The sequence below is a fragment of the Canis lupus genome, chromosome X, assembly GCF_003254725.2.
Source record: "Canis lupus dingo isolate Sandy chromosome X, ASM325472v2, whole genome shotgun sequence".
In the NCBI taxonomy this organism is placed as follows: Eukaryota; Metazoa; Chordata; class Mammalia; order Carnivora; family Canidae; genus Canis; species Canis lupus.
The window spans coordinates 69,974,788-69,995,329 of NC_064281.1; the positions used below are offsets into that span (position 1 = coordinate 69,974,788).

Here is a 20,542-nt window from a genome sequence, read left to right on the forward strand (position 1 = left end):
AGGGCATTTAGGTATGGATAAAGACTCTACATTCACTTGACTTATATATTAGTCATCTTTAATACTCATGTGCCAAGGATGGACTCGCTGATTCACTATCACCTTAGAATAGTTTTGTAATCTGCACTTTAGATTATGTGACATATGACTGAAAGCAATAAAGTTACCCTTTCTCCATTGAACTTCAACTTGGCACTTTCAGCAATGACTGTAGTTCTCTACACATAGCATAGTATTTTGTGCTTCATGCCTTTCCCCATGCTATTCCCCTAGTCTAAAATGTCCTTTACCCTGTTTCATCCCCTGGCTAATTTGTTGTATGATTATGTGTGGGAGGTTTGGAATGGGCATAACTTATTTATGTAGCTAAATGGACTATGATTGAGGCTGATAAAGTATGTATGGGTGTGTAGTTGATGGGACAGGAATAGTATTTTTTAGTCTGAAACAGGTTACTAAAGAGCCTAAAATTCCAAGGCAGGTTCTGAAGGACTCAGGTGATCCAAGAAGCTACAGATATACAGCAATTAGGAAAGGGATTAGTATGAGGAAGAGAAGCCGTTGAAGTTATACTCAGTTTCCAAGATACTCTTTTTCACCTCTATGAATTTTCCTTATCGTTGAATATGATTTGCTTGTTTATTGGTAAGAATTTCATTCCTTTTTGATTAATTTTTCACACCTACATGGATCTGTCTCAGGAGTAGCACTTTACTGTGCATGAATAATGGTTACTGGTTACTGACTAAATGGGATAGTTCTTTCTACCAAGTAGACACACATCTTCAGATTTCAACCAAAGCACTTATTTTTAAACATTCTGAAAATAAAAACAAATAGATTTTTCTCAGTCATTTCAATTATCACTACTTCTTTTCAATCTTCAGCTAAAGAAAGCAACATATCTTGCCATCTCCCTTATTCACATTTGGTGCTACAATTTTTGTCAAGATGCCAAATATCTGCAAGGATAGGCATATATTGATACATGGATTGTGGTCATAGTGTTTGATAATGGAAAAGAATTCTATTTAAGTTTTTATTGAGATGTTAGATTTTATTCCCTTCTAGTATGAGACCTCTTCCACAGCAAAGAAAGAAAAGAAAAGAAGAAAAGAAAAGAAAAGAAAAAAAGAAAAGAAGAAAAGAAAAAAGAAAAGAAAAGATATTGCATTTAGTTATGATTCATAGATGTCAGGATTTAAGTGTTTTAAGGTTTTGGGGGAGTGGAAGATGTAGTAGAAACAGGAAGCCAGGCTGCCATAAACACTCACATAGCAAATAATTGACTATAGACATGAGGGAACCTACAGAGAACATCAGAAAATACTATTGTATTTGAAATGTATTAACATCAGTATCGTAAACAAAAACAAAAACAAAAATACATTAATATTGTGAACAGCTGGATGGCTGGATGTTTGATAATGAAGCAAGTCATTTTAATTTGATCTAAGCTTCAGCTTGTAATTGAATTTATAAGAACATGGAAAAATTAACAAGAACCTTCTGGCAATTCAAAAACAATATTTTGGCTCAGAGTCTAAGCTTCTCTCTAAATTTGGGAAATTTAAATCTGGATAAAGATGGAACAAAGAAAAACCATGCTGCAATACTAAGGATAGCAGATCTATGCCTCTGATTTTAAATAGATGCAAATGGTCATTGTCAGAAAAGTTACTATTCCTTTGGACATAATCATATCTTACAGTGACTAACAAGTCAGCTCTAATTATATATAGTTGGTTGAATCAGCTACATGATTTTTTTCCTTTGTGAAAAACCAACATTATCATGTCGAATCACTTTTCAAGGACCTTCAAAGTGGAGCAGTCTGCTGAGGTCAGAGATGAATCTTCTTTGTTAATGGACCCCAAAAGAACTTCGCAAGAAACTTTTTTTTTTTATAATGGGACTTCGTGTCTTTTGACTAGGGCTAGAGAAGACTTACGTGTTCAAAATTGCGCTTCGTACAAGAAATATAAAATGTCATTAGTTTTCTTTTCCTGAAAAGGGTGCCCTGAGCAATCATATTTGTATCCCAGTAACCTCAATGTATAAGCTAACCTGTCACTGTATTGCATCCTCAGATGAAATGCTTTATCATCTTCCCAGTCATTCAGTAGAAAAATGCAAGGAGGAAGACATGAATGATATTCTGGAGAAGAGGGGGGATCAAAGATGAAGTATAGTTTTTTTTCTCCCTGAAAAGGTGTTGGAAATCTTATGTTTCTCTTTTTTTTCTTACAGAAAAGACATATTCAGTCATTTTCACCCAGTTCCCAAATCACATCAAGGTGAAAATATACTTTTTTAAAAAAACTGATGGGCCAGATTTTCTCAAGGAAAAAAGTCAGCTCAACAGTCATTTACTTCAAATTTTCCCTAATTATCTTTATCTCAGTTGATTTCTCCCTTTACTTGCATTCTTTAGCATCTTATATACAATTTGAATGCATTATCAGACTTTTAAAAAATGTTCTTTTGCATGTGTTTATTTTAGAACTCATTTTAAATAATAAGCTTGTGTAGGGCAGCTATTCTATTATATGTTTTGCATCTTCTATAGTGTCTAGAAAACTGCCATGTATACTATAGGTGCTTAATAGAAATGATTAAAATAACATGTCCACAAATGTCCCTCGAAAGCCTCTATATTGGCAAAGAGTACTTTCAAGACTATTTAGTGTCAAATAAAAGGTGTGAAGTCCTTTGTGTTATTTTTCCTTGGTAGAGATATTATATAGGAGCTCTGTGACTTTACAATTTGGTATTGTTTATTGTATAAGTCATAGGTTGAAATTGATAGATTGATACATGGAGATAAGAATTCCTTTTATTAAAAAAAACTTTTAAAATGTATCAATGAAAGTTTCAAACCTTAGGAATATTACATCGAGATTGTGATCAAACTAGCTCCAGATTTTTTTTATTATTAGTGATGATGTCTGCTGATGTAAGTGAAGAGCTACCACAATTGCTTTGGTTAATAGTGGTTGGTAGTACAGAGTAGAGGAAAATACAGAAATATACAGCTGCTATGTAAGCCCTGAATAAAAAAATTTGGAAGATACATTCAGCTTCTGATTATCCATCTATGGATAATTTACACCCAACAATATATTTTAAATTTTATCACTGGCTAGCTTCTCATTACCCAGTCCCTCACTCTTTTCCTCTATAAATTATTTTGCAGTCTTTGGAAACTTCCACTTACTTGGATAGGTAGATTCAACAAAATGTAACCAGTTAGGTAAATTTATGGAGGAAAAAACTGCATGGAATGAGAAACAAAAAACATAGTTATAATATAGTAGATGCCACATTATGCAAATGTGTTAATGTGCTCATGCAGAAATGCTTTAGGGATTGTGAAAGTTCCTTTCACACATAGGTTGTTTATTTATTTTTTAAAGAATTATTTATTTATGAGAGAGAGAGAGAGGCAGAGAAATAGGCATAGGGAGGAGCAGGCTCCCCACAGGGAGCCCGATGTGGGACTCAATCCAGGATCCCAGGATCACACCCTGAGCCAAAGGCAGACGCTCAACTGCTGAGCCACCCAAGCATCCCAACATAGGTTTTATAATAAACATTTGCATCAGTCTCCAGTAATGAATTGAGTGAACTAATTGGTAATCCTTTGTGAAGAATATTGAATGCAGTTCACTGTTACTATAGATGTTGGCCAAACAGAATTTAGATCCCATGTGACATTGTATATTTTCAATATATTTAGTCAGTTGCCAAACAATGTGTGGAAAAGAAGTCTTTAGAATTAATGTGACAATACTAAAAGATTGAAAATTCCTAAAAGTGTGTGGATATATCTCTCTTCTGGACCCAGTATGGAATTCACTCAAAGTAAACGGAAAGATAACCCCATGTGTATTTGGATGAATGGGTAAGTGATACTGACTCTAACCCCCTCCCTAATGCATTCATTAATCATTTCTACAGTATAATATTAATGGAATATCCTTAAATCATGGACATTATCCTACTAAAAATTTCTTAAGAGCTATACAATTTACAATTGTGCCTTTTTAGACCAATTTTTTTCTTGCATCTTTGAACTCTTTTTGTATATTTGTCTTATCTATTTACAAGCACTTAAAGGAATGAGAACATAGCTCTCTTATCTTTTCTACTCCCCAAGGGCTATGCAATGTGGTATATACATACTATGTACTTGATAAATGTTGTTTGTGTGAAGGAATAACATGATGAATCTATTTTTTATTTTTATTTTTATTTTCGTTAGATGGTTTGTCTTCTTCAATTTTTTTTTATTTTACTATATTCTTTATTCTATTAATTTTTTTTATCTTTTATTGGAGTTCAATTTGCCAACATATAGCATAACACCCAGGGCTCATCCCACCAAGTGCCCCCCTCAGTGCCCATCACCCAGTCACCCCAACCCTGCACCCACCTCCCCTTCCACTACCCCTGATTCATTTCCCAGAGTAAGGTGTCCTTCATACTTTGTCACCCTCACTGATTTTCACTCATTTACTCTGCTTTCCCTTTATTCCCTTCCATTAATTTTTATATTCCCCAAATGAATGAGACCATATAATGTTTGTCATTCTCCGATTGACTTATTTCACTCGGCATAATACCCTCCAGTTCCATCCACATCGAAGCAAATGGTGGGTATTTGTCGTATCTAATGGCTGAGTAATATTCCATTGTATACATAGACCACATCTTCTCTATCCATTCCTCTTTTAATAGACACCGAGGCTCCTTCCACAGTTTGGCTATTGTGGACATTGTTGCTATAAGCAGGTGTCCCGGCGTTTCACTGCATCTGTACCTTTGGGGTAAATCTTCAGAGTGCAATTGCTGGGTCTTACAGCAGATCTATCTTTAACTCTTTCATGAACCTCCACACAGTTTTCAAGAGTGGCTGGACAAGTTCACATTACCACCAACAGTGCAAGAGGGTTCCCCTTTCTCCACATCCTCTCCAACATTTGTTGTTTCCTGTCTTGTTAATTTTCCCCATTCTCACTGGTGTGAGGTGGTATCCCATTGTGGTTTTGATTTGTATTTCCCTGATGGCCAGTGATGCGGAGCATTTCCTCATGTGCTTGTTGGCCATGTGTATGTCTTCTTCGGTGACATTTCTGTTCATATATTTTGCCCATTTTTATGATTGGATTGTTTGTTTCTTTGCTATTGAGTTTAATAAGTTATTTATAGATCTTGGATACTAGCCCTTTATCTGATACATCATTTGCAAATATCTTCTCCCATTCTGTAGGCTGTCTTTTAGTTTTGTTGACTGTATCCTTTGCTGTGCAGAAGCTTTTTATCTTGATTACGTCAAAATAATTCATTTTTGCTTTTGTTTCCCTTGCCTTCAGGGATGTATCTTGAAAGGAGTTTCTGTGGCCAAGTTCAAAAAGGGTGTTGCCTGTGTTCTTCTCTAGGATTTTGATGGAATTTTGTCTCACATTAAGATTTTTCATCCATTTTGAGTTTATCTTTGTGTATGGTGCAAGAGAGTTGCCCAGTTTCATTCTTCTGCATATGGATGTCCAATTTTCCCAGCACCATTTATTGAAGAGACTGTCTTTCTTCCAATGGATAGTCTTTCCTCCTTTGTCAAATATTAGTTGACCATAAAGTTGAGGGCCCACTTCTGGATTCTCTATTCTGTTCCATTGATCTATGTGTCTGTTTTTGTGCCAGTAGCACACTGTCTTGATGACCACAGCTTTGTAGTACAACCTGAAATCTGGCTTTGTGATACCCCCAGCTATGGTTTTCTTTTTTAATATTCCCCTGCCTATTCAGGGTCTTTTCTGATTCCACACAAATCTTAAGATAATTTGTTCCAACTCTCTGAAGAAAGTCCATGGTATTTTGATAGGGATTGCATTAAACGTGTAAATTGCCCTTACCCCTGCTTTTGAATAATTTAGGCCCAGTAGAGAATTACTTACCTTCACTGCAGGACACAACTCCTGTTATTCAAATATATCTTGCTGCCTGGTCCAGGCATTCTAAAATAAAATGAATCTGTGTCAATACTACTTTGACTCATTTCTTTTAACTTTGGAGCTGCAGTTACCCTCGCAAACTATCTCTTTTCCCTGATGCTAGTGTCACATATCATATTGAAACTGAACACTCACTCAAAGGAAAAGAAAACATAGTTTTTATTTTGAAAGAAACCAGTTATTAACTGAACATTTATTCTTAAATGGCTTATTAGTGTTCAGACTGCAAAAGTGTCATCTACTCTGAACAGTACCACACAATCTAACAGTTAAAGATGTCATTGCTGGGGCACCTGGGTGGCTCAGTGTTTGAGCATCTGCCTTTGGCCTAGGTCATGACCCTGGGGTCCTGGGATTGAGTCCTGTATCGGGCTCCCTGTGGGGAGCCTGCTTCTCCCTCTGCCTGTGTCTCTGCCTCTCTCTGTGAGTCTCTCATGAATAAATAAATAAAATCTTTAATAAAAAGTTTTCGGGATCCCTGGGTGGCGCAGCGGTTTAGCGCCTGCCTTTGGCCCAGGGTGCGATCTTGGACACCCAGGATCGAATCCCACGTCGGGCTCCCGGTGCATGGAGCCTGCTTCTCCCTCTGCCTGCGTCTCTGCCTCTCTCTCTCTTTGTGTGACTATCACAAAAAAAAAAAAAAAGTTTTCATTGCTGCACACAGAGGATATGGAAAATTTTAGCCTGCCAAACCCCCAGAGACACTTAGGGAAGAAATTAATTGTGAAAATACACATCTTAAGGAAAACACCTCAAGGTGTTTTCAATGACCAAATTAGCTTTATACATCTTTGGGGGTTGTCATTTGCAACATGTTTTAGATCACAAAGATACCAAAGCAGTAGTTCATCCTTTTCACCAGACTTCTATTAAGGGATGTAAAATCCCATAAGACAGCCTCTTGTTGAGGTTCTTGCTATTGTAGTAACTTCCTAACCAGCCTACCCTCCTCCTACATTGCCAGCACTCCAATCCATGCTCTCTGCCGCTGCTAGACTGACCTTTGTGAACTACAGCTTTGATCTTTTCATTAGTGTATAGATACTTCTTCTCTACCTTTGCTTTGGTGAATTAGAAACCCAGGGCTGTGACCCCACTCTTAATAATTGTGCTGGATCTTCTCTATCCATATTTGTGCGCTAACTCCTCCTGATATTATTTGACCATTTTATTATTGTTTTAGCCTTTCATCTTAGTCTCTTTATATATTTTTATCCTATTACATTGTATGTATTGTTGCTTGCCTCAAATTCTTTTTGGAACATGGAAAGGTGAAAATAAACAGATTCGTAATATGTCAAATCATTCTCCTTCTCAGAAGCTTTCAATGCCTCCATATTTTATACTAAATATATTCTGAACTTCTTAGTCTAGCTGATGCTCCCCATGTGTCCTCAACCCACTTTTGCAGTTTTATTGTCCACTATCCAAGGATATCCACTAGTCGTGTCCAGGACTTGCAGAAACTTATCGTGCAGCATTGAGATCAGATTTCACAGCACCCCAGGTGCTCCCAAGCATGTTTCCCAAACTGCCTGCCCTCCAGCCAGAGCCAGCACAAGTACCATTTCCAGAAGACCTTCATGGTGTCTCAGACTGGAAACTGCCAAATCATGACTTACTGGGACGCTCTGAGTTGCCTGGTGATGTCACGGCATTCCCCTGAGGTCTCCTTCCTGCCAGGCTTTGACGTTAAGATGTTGAGTACTGTCAACATGAAAAGCAGTCAGTACATTCCCATGCATGGCAAACAGATCCGAGGACTGGCTTTCAGCAGTGGGTCCAAAGGCTTACTGCTCTCGGCTTCCCTAGACAGCACTGTGAATCTAACCAGCCTGGAGACAAATACAGTGGTCCAGATGTATAATGCAGGACGTCCTCTCTGGAGTTGCTGCTGGTGTCTTGATGAAAGTAATCACATCTGTGCCAAACTGGTCAATGGTTCAATTCTGCTATTCTGTTTCTACCTTTGAAACATGAGCTGTCATATCCAGGAGTTAGTACCCCCCGAAAGCCAGATGCTTGCTGGTGTCCCTATCAAACACATCCCAGAGCTGTCCCATCTGCATTTCCATATGATAGGGTGTTGGCTGGAACTTTGGAGAACACTTCCTTCTGGGAGCTAAAACTGAGCTTTTCTCATTGGCCTCATGTGCTGCCCATAGAGCCAGGGGGCTACGTAGACTTTCAGACAGAGAGCAGCACCCAGCATTGTCTTGTGACCTACAGGCCTGATAAAAATCACAACACTTTACGAAGTGTGCTGATGGAGATGTCCTACAAGCTGGATGATGTTGGAGAGCCAGTCTGTACCAGTCATCCTGTACAAATGTTCCTTGGGGGACCCACTTGCAAACTACTGACAAAAGGTGCCATTTTCCAGAAGCCAAAGAATGATGGCAGCATCCTGGTGTGTACTGGTGATGAAACATAAAATTCTGCCCTGCTGTGGGATGCTGGCAGTGGCTCGTTGCTTCAGGAACTGTGGGCCAACCAGTCTGTCTTGGACATCTGCCCATTTGAGGTGAACTACAGTAGCTACTTGGCTACCTTAAGAGAATATGGTCTACATCTATAGGTGGGATGACTGTGTATGGAACGTATCAGGCTTGCTGCTGGTTTACATCAGATGTTGTTTGCTAGCAGCTAGCAGCCCTGAGCAAGATGTTGGCTTATTGCCTATGGTCTAGAACTTCTGGGATCATGGTTCCTTTGGGTTGATGTAACTCTAAGACTCCAGGTCACTGAAATACTACAGATTGTGTAATTGCAGTGTCCATCGAAAGAGTAAGTGACAGGTACTCTCATTTACATTATTCATGTCTTGGGTTAAAATCCTTCATGAATCTATAGTGAATCTATACTGAATCTCTATTTCTGATCAGACATTCCTCTGGACCTCTTTTAACATATGAGTGTACACCAAGCATTTTCTGAAGGATGTGACATCTGCCTAAGTGGTCATGTCACTTCAGCTCTATGACTTGGGAATGAATGCTTATATCCCGGAAGGGACTAATGATCTTCATGTTGCTTAGACACAGTGTGGATGCAGAAGAGTCTTCAGTTGAAAATAAGGGGGCACTATACAACTTGGTGAAGAATTTGCTCTATTTCTGACCTTGTGTGTTGACAACCTTTTAGTAATTTTGTCTCAACCCCACAGAAGTGTGTGGTAGAGTACTTCTGGTCTGCATTATGGCAGCAACAGATCTACTCCAGGTATCTTCTAAGCACGACATCACCAAAGAATCAAGGGCTTTAAATGATACACTGGACCAGATGGGTTTCACAGACATATACAGAACATTCCATCTGAACGGAACTAAAAACACAGTCTTCTCAAGTGCACATGGAACTTTCTCCAGAATACCACAAACTGGGTAACAAATCAGGCCTCAAGTGATACCAAAAGATTGGGATTGTCTCCTGAATATTTTCAGACCACAGGGCTTTGAAATGTGAACTCAATCACAAGAAGAAATTTGGAAGAAACTCAAACACGTGAAGGTTAAAGAGCATCCTGTTAAAATACAAATGGGTCAAACAGGAAATTAGAGAAGAATTCAAAAGATTCATGGAAACTAGTGAAAATGAAGATACAAGTGTTCAAAATCTTTGGGATACAGCAAAAGCAGTCCTAAGATGGAAAAACATCACAAGACAAGTATCCCTCAAAAAATTGGAAAGAATTTAAATACAAAAGTTAACCTCGCACCTAAAGGAACTGGAGAGAGAATAGCAAATAAAATCTACACCAAGCAGAAGAAGAGAGATAATAAGGTTCAAGCAGAACTCAATGAAATAGAGACCAAAAGAACTGTGGAACAGATTAACAAAACCTAGAATTGGTTCTTTGAAAGAATTAATAAGATAGATAAACCATTAGCCAGCCTTATTAAAAAGAAGAGAAAAAAGACTCAAATTAATAAAATCAAGAATGAAAGAGGAGAGATCACATTCAATAACAAGGAAATAAAAATGATTTTAAAAACCTATTATTGGTGTGTTTATGATACACCAATAAATTAGGCAATCTAGAAAAAATGGATGTATTACTGGAAACTCAAAATTACCAAAACTAGAACAGGAAGAAATAGAAAACCTGAGCAGGTCAATAACCAGGGAGGAAATTGAAGCAGTCATCAAAAACCTCCAAAGACACAAAAGTACAGGGCCAGATGGCTTCCCAGGGGAATTCTATCAAACGTTTAAAGAAGAAACCATACCTATTCTACTAAAGCTGTTCGGAAGGATAGAAAGGGATGGAATACTTCCAAACTCATTTTATGAGGCCTACATCACCGTAATTCCAAAGCCAGACAAAGACCCCACCAAAAAGGAGAATTACAGACCAATATCCCTGGTGAACACAGATGCAAATATTCTCAATAACATACTAGCCAATAGGATCTAACAATACATTAAGATTATTCACCATGACCAAATGGGATTTATCCCCAGGATGCAAGGCTGGTTCAAGACTCATAAAGCAATCAATGTGATAGATCATATCAACAAGAGAAAAAACAAGAACCCTATCATCCTCTCAATAGATGCAGAGAAGGCATTTGACAAAATACAGCATCCATTCCTGATCAAAAGTCTTCAGAGTGTAAGGATAGAGGGAACATTCTTCAGCATCTAAAAAGCCATCTACAAAAAGCCCACAGCAAATATCTTTCTCAATGGGAAAACACTGGGAACCTTTCCTCTAAGATTAGGAATGAGACAGGGACATTCACTCCCACCACTGCTATTCAACATAGTACTAGAAGTCCTAGCCTCAGCAATCAGGCAACAAAAAGAAATAAAAGGTATTCAAATGGGCAAAAAAGAAATCAAACTCTCCCTCTTTGCAGATGACATGATACTGTGCATAGAAAACCCAAAAGACTCCACTCCAAGATTGCTAGAACTCATAGAGCAATTCGGCAATGTGGCAGGATACAAAACCAATGCCCAGAAATCAGTGGCACTTATATCCACTAGCACTGAGACCGATGAAAGAGAAATTGAGGAGTCAATCCCGTTTATAATTGCACGCAAAAGCATAAGATATCTAGGAATAAATCTAACCAAAGAGGTAAAGGATCCATATCCTAAAAACTATAGAACACTTCTGAAAGAAATTGAGGAAGACACGAAAGGATGGAAAAATATTCCATGCTCATGGATTGGCAGAATTAATATTGTGAAAATGTCAATGTTACCCAGGGCAATTTACACGTTTAATGCAATGCCTATCAAAAAACCATGGACTTTCTTCAGAGAGTTGGAACAAATCATCTTAAAATTTGTGTGGAATCAGAAAAGACCCCGAATAGCCAGGGGAATATTGAAAAAGAAAAGCAGAGTTGGGGGCATCACAATGCCAAATTTCAAGTTGTGCTACAAAGCTGTGATCATCAAGACAGTGTGGTACTGGCACAAAAACCAACATATAGATCAATGGAACAGAATAGAGAATCCAGTTGTGGACCCTCAACTTTATGCTCAATTAATATTCGACAAAGGAGGAAAGAATATCCACTGGAAAAAGGGTAGTCTCCTCAATAAACGGTGCTGGTAAAATTGGAGATCCACATGCAAAAGAATGAAACTAGACCACTCCCTTTCACCATACACAAAGATAAACTCAAAATGGATGAAAGATCTAAATGTGAGACAAGATTCCATCAAAATCCTAGAGGAGAGCACAGGCATCACCCTTTTGAACTTGGCCACAGCACTTCTTGCAAGTTATGTCTGTGTAGGTAAGGGAAACAAAAGCAAAAATGAACTATGGGACTTAATCAGGATATAAAGCTTCTTCACAGGAAAAGAAACAGTCCACAAAACTAAAAGGCAACCTACAGAATGGGAGAAGATATTTGCAAATGACCTATCAGATAAAGGGCTAGTATCCAACATCTATAAAGAACTTATGAAACTCAACAGCAAAGAAACAAACAATCCAATCATGAAATGGGCAAAACAAGTGAACAGAAACTTTACCAAAGAAGACATACACATGGCTAAGAAGTACATGAGAAAATACTCTGCATCACTTGCCATCAGGGAAATACAAATCAAAACCACAGTGAGATACCACCTCACACTAGTGCCAGTGAGAATGGTGAAAATTAACAAGACAGGAAACAACAAATGTTAGAGTGGATGTGAAGAAAGGGGAACCCTCCTGCACTGTTGGTGGGAATGTGAACTGGTACAGCCAGTCTGGAAAACTGTGTGGAGGTTCTTCAAAGAGTTAAAGATAGAGCTACCCCTGACCTAGCATTTGCACTGGGGATTTCCCCAAATATTAGATGCAGTGAAAAACCAAGACACCTGCACCCCAACGTTTATAGCAGCAATGTCCACAATAGCCAAACCGTGGAAGGAGCCTCAGTGTCTATCGAAAGGTGAATGGATAATGAAGATGCGACACACACACACACACACACACACACACACAATGGAATATTACTCAGGCATTAGAAATGATGAATACCCACCATTTGCTTCAACTTGGATGGAACTGGAGGTTATTATGCCGAGTGAAGTAAGCCAATTGGAAAAGGACAATTATATGGTTTCACTCATACAGGGAATATAAGAAATAGTTAAAGTGATTATAGGGGAAGGGAGAGAAAATGAGTGGGAAATATCAGGGTGACAGGACATGAGAGACTCCTAACTCTGAGAAACGAACAAAGGGTAGTGGAAGGGGAGGTGCACAGGGGGATGGAGTGACTGGGTGATGGACACTGAGTGGGGCACCTGACAGGATGAGCGCTGAGTGTTATACTATATGTTGGCAAATCGAACTCCAATAAAAAAGTATACAAAAAAAAATACAAAAAGTAGGGATATAACATTTATATAACTTATATATTTACAATTCATATGGTTCATGAAAACAAAAAGAAAACATTGAGATTCCATGTTTTTTCAATAAATTGTTCAATGAATTAATGTGCTATAATATATGATCTAAATAACTTTATAATAAGAAATCACCAACAAAACTTAGTTGACAAACAGAATCATAAGACAGAGTAAAGTATAGCTCAGTTCTCCTGTTAGAATGTTAAAATTTTTTGTTTGATAACTAAGTGAAAAATAATTGGACATAATAGATCAATGTGACTTACACAGCAACCATTAGCAGTTACAGCTCAGATTCTGTTTTCAACGATTTCCTCATCAATGTGACATTCTACTTCTTTCTACGTCACAAGTGATGTAGTCTCCATTATTTGGCATTGGATTCACTGCACTGTGGATTTATTTGTGAGATTCTGAGCACATCTTTGTCACCTCAAACTAGACTGTTAAGCTGGCCCCTGATCCTGGGCTATTGGAAAGACACTAAAATATCTGAGTCTGACTGCTCAAATTTTACCCAAGTAGCATTCCTTCTACCTATTTACAAATTGCCGCCAAGAAAACACACTTTAATCTTTATAGAGATAATGTTTCCAGAAAGTAGCATTTACTATATTTATGTATCAATTCATTTGACCTTACTGATACCTCTTTTACCTGTTTCTCCAACATAAAATCCTTATTACCTTAGAAACCTCTAACTTTCTTTTAGAATTTTAAATAAAATCAAGCCCATATATGAAAGTAAAGACATGGAATCTTTTTAAAGCTGAGAATAAGTATGATGCAAGCAGTAATAATACAAGGCAGAAATCATTTGCTTTAAAGACTGTATCAAATATTATAGGATGTCCCATTGTGAAAAGCAGTCTATTGCAGAATTAGCAATCAAGGCTTTATGCCAACCTCCTGTTAAAACTTGTTTGGAACCTTAGCATGAGAAAGCCTGCAGCAACTTAAACTACTGTGGTTCACCTGAAATACATTTATAGTTACAAAAAACACAGCAAAACATCTACAAAGGAAAGATAGCACTAGAGATTTAGAAGGGCAAGTTAGTAAAGCTTCCCAGAATTATCTCAGGCCTGTCAGGGAATGTTAAAAAAGAGGTTTCCCCAACAGCTGCCAGAGACAGAACTGGAGATGCCACAAGTTAAAGGAAGCAAACACAGGGTGGAAGGACCCAAGGGATTTCTATGTTGTAGGCTCAGAGTGAGGAAATGTAGATAGGCACTAACCTCTGAAGTAGAGAAATATAAAAAGAAATTGAATGGGTTAAGCCTTGTATGATCAACACAGTCTGTACACAAACAAGGAGATATATTCCATAATATGCAAAGTACTCATTACAGTGATTGCCAAAGAGTGTTTCTTAGCTGCTACTTTAGATAGGATAAAACTAAATTTACACATGTGTTAATACATTAGGAGCTTAATCAGAAACACTCAAAAATGCATTTGCAAAAGAAAATAGTATATTTGAGTGCTTGCTTTGGCAGTGTATATACTAAAATTGTAATGATACAGAGAGATTAGCATGGCCCCTGCGCAAGGATGACACGCAAATTTGTGAAGTACTTAATTAAAAGAAAAGAAAAAAATAGAATATATGAGTCAAAAAAAGGCAGCATGGAAAGTTCCAAGTAATTATACTCTTAAAGATTGCAAGCATTTGAGTCAAGTTCATGATAAATTCAGAAGTAATATTCAGAAATTTAAAAAGATATCAACTATTATCAATGGGTTATTTTTGCCTCAATTTATACTAGCCAAGTAACTCATCCTCTTTCATTTCTCTTTCTTATATTCTTCTAAGTCATTCATAGGCCAAATATATGTTAAATGGAAATTCACTAGAGATTTATGTTAAGAAACTTCACAATAAAATGTAGATCGATGTTGATTATATCTCTATCATAGTGTTCATAGTAACTTTAGACATGCTGTAGAAATAATGTACAGAATATTCGATGCATTTATTCTATGAGGAGTTATAAATCTAAGATTGCACCAGATAGCTATCACTCTTCTAATGTATTACAAGACACTGTCTTCTCACAAAGAGATGGAAAAATATTCCATGCTCATGGATTGGAAGAATTAATATTGTGAAAATCTCAATGTTACCCAGGACAATTTACACGTTTAATGCAATCCCGATCAAAATACCATGGACTTTCTTCAGAAAGTTAGAAGAAATATTTTTTAAGATTTGTGTGGAATCAGAAAAGACCCCGAATAGCCAGGGGAATTTTAAAAAAGAAAACCATACCTGTGGGCATCACAATACCAGATTTCAGGTTGTACTACAAAGCTGTAGTCATCAAGACAGTGTGCTACTGGCACAAAAACAGACACATAGATCAAGGGAACAGAATAGAGAACCCAGAAGTGGACCCTGAACTTTATGGTCAACTAATATTCAACAAAGGAGGAAAGACTATCCATTGGAAGAAAGACAGTCTCTTCAATAAATGGTGCTGGGAAAATTGGACATCCACATGCAGAAGAATGAAACTAGACCACTCTCTTTCACCATACACAAAGATAAACTCAAAATGGATGAAAGATCTAAATGTGAGTCAAGATTCCATGAAAATCCTAGAGGAGAACACAGGCAACACCCTTTTTGAACTTGGCCACATCAACTTCTTGCAAGATACATCCACGAAGGCAAAAGAAACAAAAGCAAAAATGAACTATTGGGACTTCATCAAGATAAGAAGCTTTTGCACAGCAAAGGATACAGTCAACAAAACTAAAAGACAACCTACAGAATGGGAGAAGATATTTCCAAATGACGTATCAGATAAAGGGCTAGTTTCCAAGATCTATAAAGAACTTCTTAAACTCAACAACAAAGAAACAAACAATCCAATCATGAAATGGGCAAAAGACATGAAGAGAAATCTCACAGAGGAAGACATAGACATGGCCAACATACACATGAGAAAATGCTCTGCATCACTTGCCATCAGGGAAATACAAATCAAAACCGCAATGAGATACCACCTCACACCAGTGAGAATGGGGAAAATTAACAAGGCAGGAAACCACAAATGTTGGAGAGGATGCGGAGAAAAGGGAACCCTCTTACACTGTTGGTGGGAATGTGAACTGGTGCAGCCACTCTGGAAAACTGTGTGGGGGTTCCTCCAAGAGTTAAAAATAGACCTGCCCTATGACCCAGCAGTTGCACTGTTGGGGATTTACCCCAAAGATTCAGATGCAATGAAACGCCGGGACACCTGCACCCCGATGTTTCTAGCAGCAATGTCCACAATAGCCAAACTGTGGAAGGAGCCTCGGTGTCCATCGAAAGATGAATGGATAAAGAAGATGTGGTTTATGTATACAATGGAATATTACTCAGCCATTAGAAATGACAAATACCCACCATTTGCTTCGACGTGGATGGAACTGGACAGTATTATGCTGAGTGAAGTAAGTCAATCAGAGAAGGACAAACAGTGTATGTTCTCATTCATTTGGGGAATATAAATAATAGTGAAAGGGAATCGAAGGGAAGGGAGAAGAAATGTGTGGGAAATATCAGAAAGGGAGACAGAACATAAAGACTCCTAACTCTGGGAAATGAACTAGGGGTGGTGGAAGTGGAAGAGGGCGGGGGGTCGGGGTGACTGGGTGACGGACACTGAGGGGGGCACTTGACGGGATGAGCACTGGGTGTTATTCTGTATGTTGGTAAATTAAACACCAATAAAAAATAAATTTATTATAAAAAAAGACACTGTCTTCTAATGTATTCTAATGTATTGCAGTGCATTTTAAAGGTTGTTTTTTTACCTAAAAAGCTGGATAACAGGATATTAGTGAGCTTACTTAAAGCCACACTCCCTGAACTCAATAAAATATACAAATATTTTTTAAGCTCCAGTATAATTCAAACTACTTTCTACATTTTAACATTAGATAAATCTGGACTCCTAACTAAATAAATAAGTTGAGTGATAAATTTTAATAAAGTGATGATAATATCTTAACATTGGGAAGTCAGAACAAAGTAAGAACCTTATGTTATACATTTGTATTATGTGTTTTTAGACAACATTCCTTAAGAATGTTTATCCTATATTTATACAATAGTTTTCCCTAACATTAGGACCTCCACCCTCCAAATTCCACCATACCAAGTCAATCTACTATCATCAACTAAACTTCTCATTGTCAATGCTGTCTCTGCACTTTTTCAGAGTCCCCCTATTTTAAATATTCTCATGGTGCCTTCCCAAAGAATACACAAATGCTCCAATCTCTTTATACTTCATTTGAATTTTCAGGTACTTTATCAAAACATCTGATGAGTCCCAGTCTCTACATAACTTTCCACAACTTTTAATTGCTCCAGCACTACTTAATAGTTTATATCACAAGATCCTAATCTTGCTCATATTAAGAATTATTTTCTGGGAATGATGTAAAGCTTGTTCTTACAAGATCTCAAATTCCTTCAGGAGAGGAGTCAAACACTACAGTTGATCTTACATAGTATCTACTTCAGTGTTGTCTTTCAGCCAAAAGGCCTTTCTTTGTGTTCTTAGCACTGTACAATGTATTATAGATGTGAGTAAAGATTATTGTCTATGCCTAGAGTAGACTATGAATAAATGTTTCGTGTACAAATGAGTACATGCAGTAATTGATTGTATTTAGCCGATCTGTGCATATTTCTTGGATTTGAGTATCTTTCCCCTGGGCTCTAGAATTTCTGTGGAAGGGCCACCTTTCCAAGCATTCTCTTTTAAATACATCTTCTAATGCAAACAGAAATTTGCAACACTTATCAGTAAATTACCAGCATTTAAGTTCAACCATTATAAGCATTTCAAATGTGTGAGTGATGCCTAAGCCAAATAATAAATAAACTCTGAACTTCAGAGTAGTGTGAAGGAATAGAAGGGGCACTGGGCTAAGAGTCAGGACTCTGGGTTCTATCATTAGATTTTTTTTTATAATATTGGACAGGTTACTTAGCCTCCTTAGACCTGCTTCTTATATATCCATCCTTTAAACTCTTGTGTCTCAAACTGTGGTCTGTGGACCAGCAGCATGAGTATCACCTAGGAACTTGTTAGAAATGCAGAATCTCAAGCCCCATTCTAGACGTACTGAATTAGGGATTAAGGTCTACATTTTAATAGGATTTGCCAACTTATCTGTATATATATTAATGTTTGAAAGGCACTTCCCTGGATTTTGAGATTTTTTAAGAAAAAGGACTATCATATTTACCACTATATCCCCTAACATCTATTAAAGAGCCTAATACATAGTAGGCATTCGATAATTTGTACAAAGGATGAAATAAAATGTGAAAAGAAAGGGCCTTTCTATTTTCTGGTCCTTTCCAAGTCTAATACTCTGTAATTGTAGGCAAAATTAAACTGATTTATTTTAACATAGACAAAATGGGACTTGAGACTAAATCCTGCTTGGGGGCTAATGTCTCTGACATATTTTTCCATTTGCTAAGTAATAAATTGTATGCTAACTCATAGTATAATATTCTAGATCAATTTAGACGAAAAACACTGGAGACTAAGGGTGTGTGTGTGTGTGTGTATGTGTGTGTGTGTGTTCCTTCTACAATCATTATTTGTGTAAACCCACTGAGATCCTGGATCTTGACATTAAAAATGTTTGGTAAGTTTTCAGAAGTGAAAAAAAGGTTGTCCTGGCCAGCTGTTTTTATAGCTTCTGTCTACTAGCCAGCTTTAAATAATAACAGAAAGAGAATGTATACCATTATTTACAGATACTGTCAAACCATGTGCACTGAATTTCTTGTCCCTCTTCCACTACTTGTCTCTTGCTTTCAGAGAGTTTAAATAATCTCATACCCACTGCTTGTCTTACTTGAACTTAACTCACTTGGCTTTCACTTTTCTCTAAATATAAATTTCATAAGCTCTTATCTTCTCTAACAACTCAGTTATTACAGCAACCTTCTAAGTAAAAATTAAAAATGCAGGAATGCTCATATTGCAATAACGTCTAATATTTTTCTGCCATTGCAGTTGGAAAATATAGGTGTTGTTATCTAATTACCAATTATATTGAACAGAAAATACATTTGACCCTTGAACAACAGGGGTTTGAACTGCATGGGCCTACTTATACACAGATTTGTTTCCAATAAATATAGTACAGTACTGTAAATGTATATTTTCTGCCTTATGATTTTGTTCATAACATTTTCTTTTCTCTAGATTACTTTATGAAAAAATACAGTATATAATATATAACATACAGAATATGTGTTAATTGACTCTGTATGTTATTGGTAAGGCTTCCAGTCAATAGGAAGCTACTAGTAGCTAAGTGTTGGGGGAGTTAAAAGTTATATGCAGATTTTTGACTGTGTAGGGGTTCAGCATCCCATTCCCTGTATTGTTTAAGGATCATCTGTATCTACATCTATTAACTTCGGGTATCAGATTTGCAAGCATCAAAAATACAAATGGCTTTCATTTATTTCTGTAAAATCCTAATGAATTATCTACCTTAATGCCTATCCATATTTACTGAATAAATTCTCTACAAACACGAATGCAACTGTGCTACTTGCATAATTTCTGTAACTAATTATGGTACCTTTCTGAAAATCTCCAGCAAATTCCCATCCCTTTATTTTCTGAATGAGTGAACTACCCACTTATGTAGATTTATGGGAACACGTGGTATTATGAGTAATGATGGCCAGAAAAGTATAGTGATGAAAATGTTAAAAAAAAAAATAGCCCCATCTGTGTCCTATACCAAAATACTGTTACTGCTTCAGAGCAAAAGGCTGAAAGTCAGGCTATGGAAAGGAAACAATATTTCTGTAGAATAAGGCTTTAGGTTTCTCTCTCTTTGTATGTGCCAATAAAACAGAATTATGGAATTAACTATCATACTCCCTACTACTATCCTAAGAAGTCTAAACATTTGTGCTATAGGCACCTCAAATGTTTGTGCTATTATAAACTCTCCCATTAATGATCTTCCTAAAAGAATGGAGAGGCATTGATCAATGATACTAGCTTGCTAATTCATATATCATGGATGAAAATAATGATGTTTTGTTGTTACTACTAAGATTTTTAGCAGAATTCATATCAAATTGTTTCATAACTAATAGTTAAAAACCTTGCTGGGAGAGAAATATGACCCAGATAACCACAAATGGTTTGAAATTTGGCTAAAAAGCAAACCACCTAACTAATTGAAAAGTCTGAATTTCCTCTTTTGACACTTGAAGTGTTTCTAAGATATACATAAACAAGTCATAAAAAAAATACCCTGTGGTACCGAAAAACACCAGTCATTCACTCAAGAAACATTACTAGGTACTTTGAGCTACTCAAGTACAGTTTTTCTGCATGTTTTTATGTGGTAATTTAGTTGTCTGTGGCTTCCCTACACCCATTAGTCAAACCTCAAATATCTTAAAAACTGCCTGGCATGTTCTAAAATCTAACTGACCCTTTTTAAGTACAATCCTGACAAGAGCTATAAAGCAGTGTATTCATTTCCAAGATCTGGTGTTTAAAAAAAAAAAGTGCCACTAATTGAGTTGCTTAAAACCAGACTCTTATTCTTTCACAGATATAGAGGCTAGAAGTCTGAAATAATGGTGTTGGCAAAGTCATGCT

The 20,542-nt window shown here is 37.0% G+C and overlaps 1 non-coding gene and 1 pseudogene across 1 annotated transcript; both read left to right on the forward strand.

Moving 5' to 3' along the window:
* The first annotated feature begins 3,848 nt into the window (after window positions 1-3,848).
* On the forward strand, window positions 3,849-8,704 carry LOC112649343 (E3 ubiquitin-protein ligase RFWD3-like; annotated as a pseudogene).
* A 5,665-nt stretch (window positions 8,705-14,369) lies between these two features.
* Window positions 14,370-14,473, forward strand: LOC112649578 (U6 spliceosomal RNA). The gene has a single exon (XR_003129639.1). It is a non-coding gene; the product is annotated as a U6 spliceosomal RNA (small nuclear RNA).
* Window positions 14,474-20,542: the final 6,069 nt, after the last annotated feature.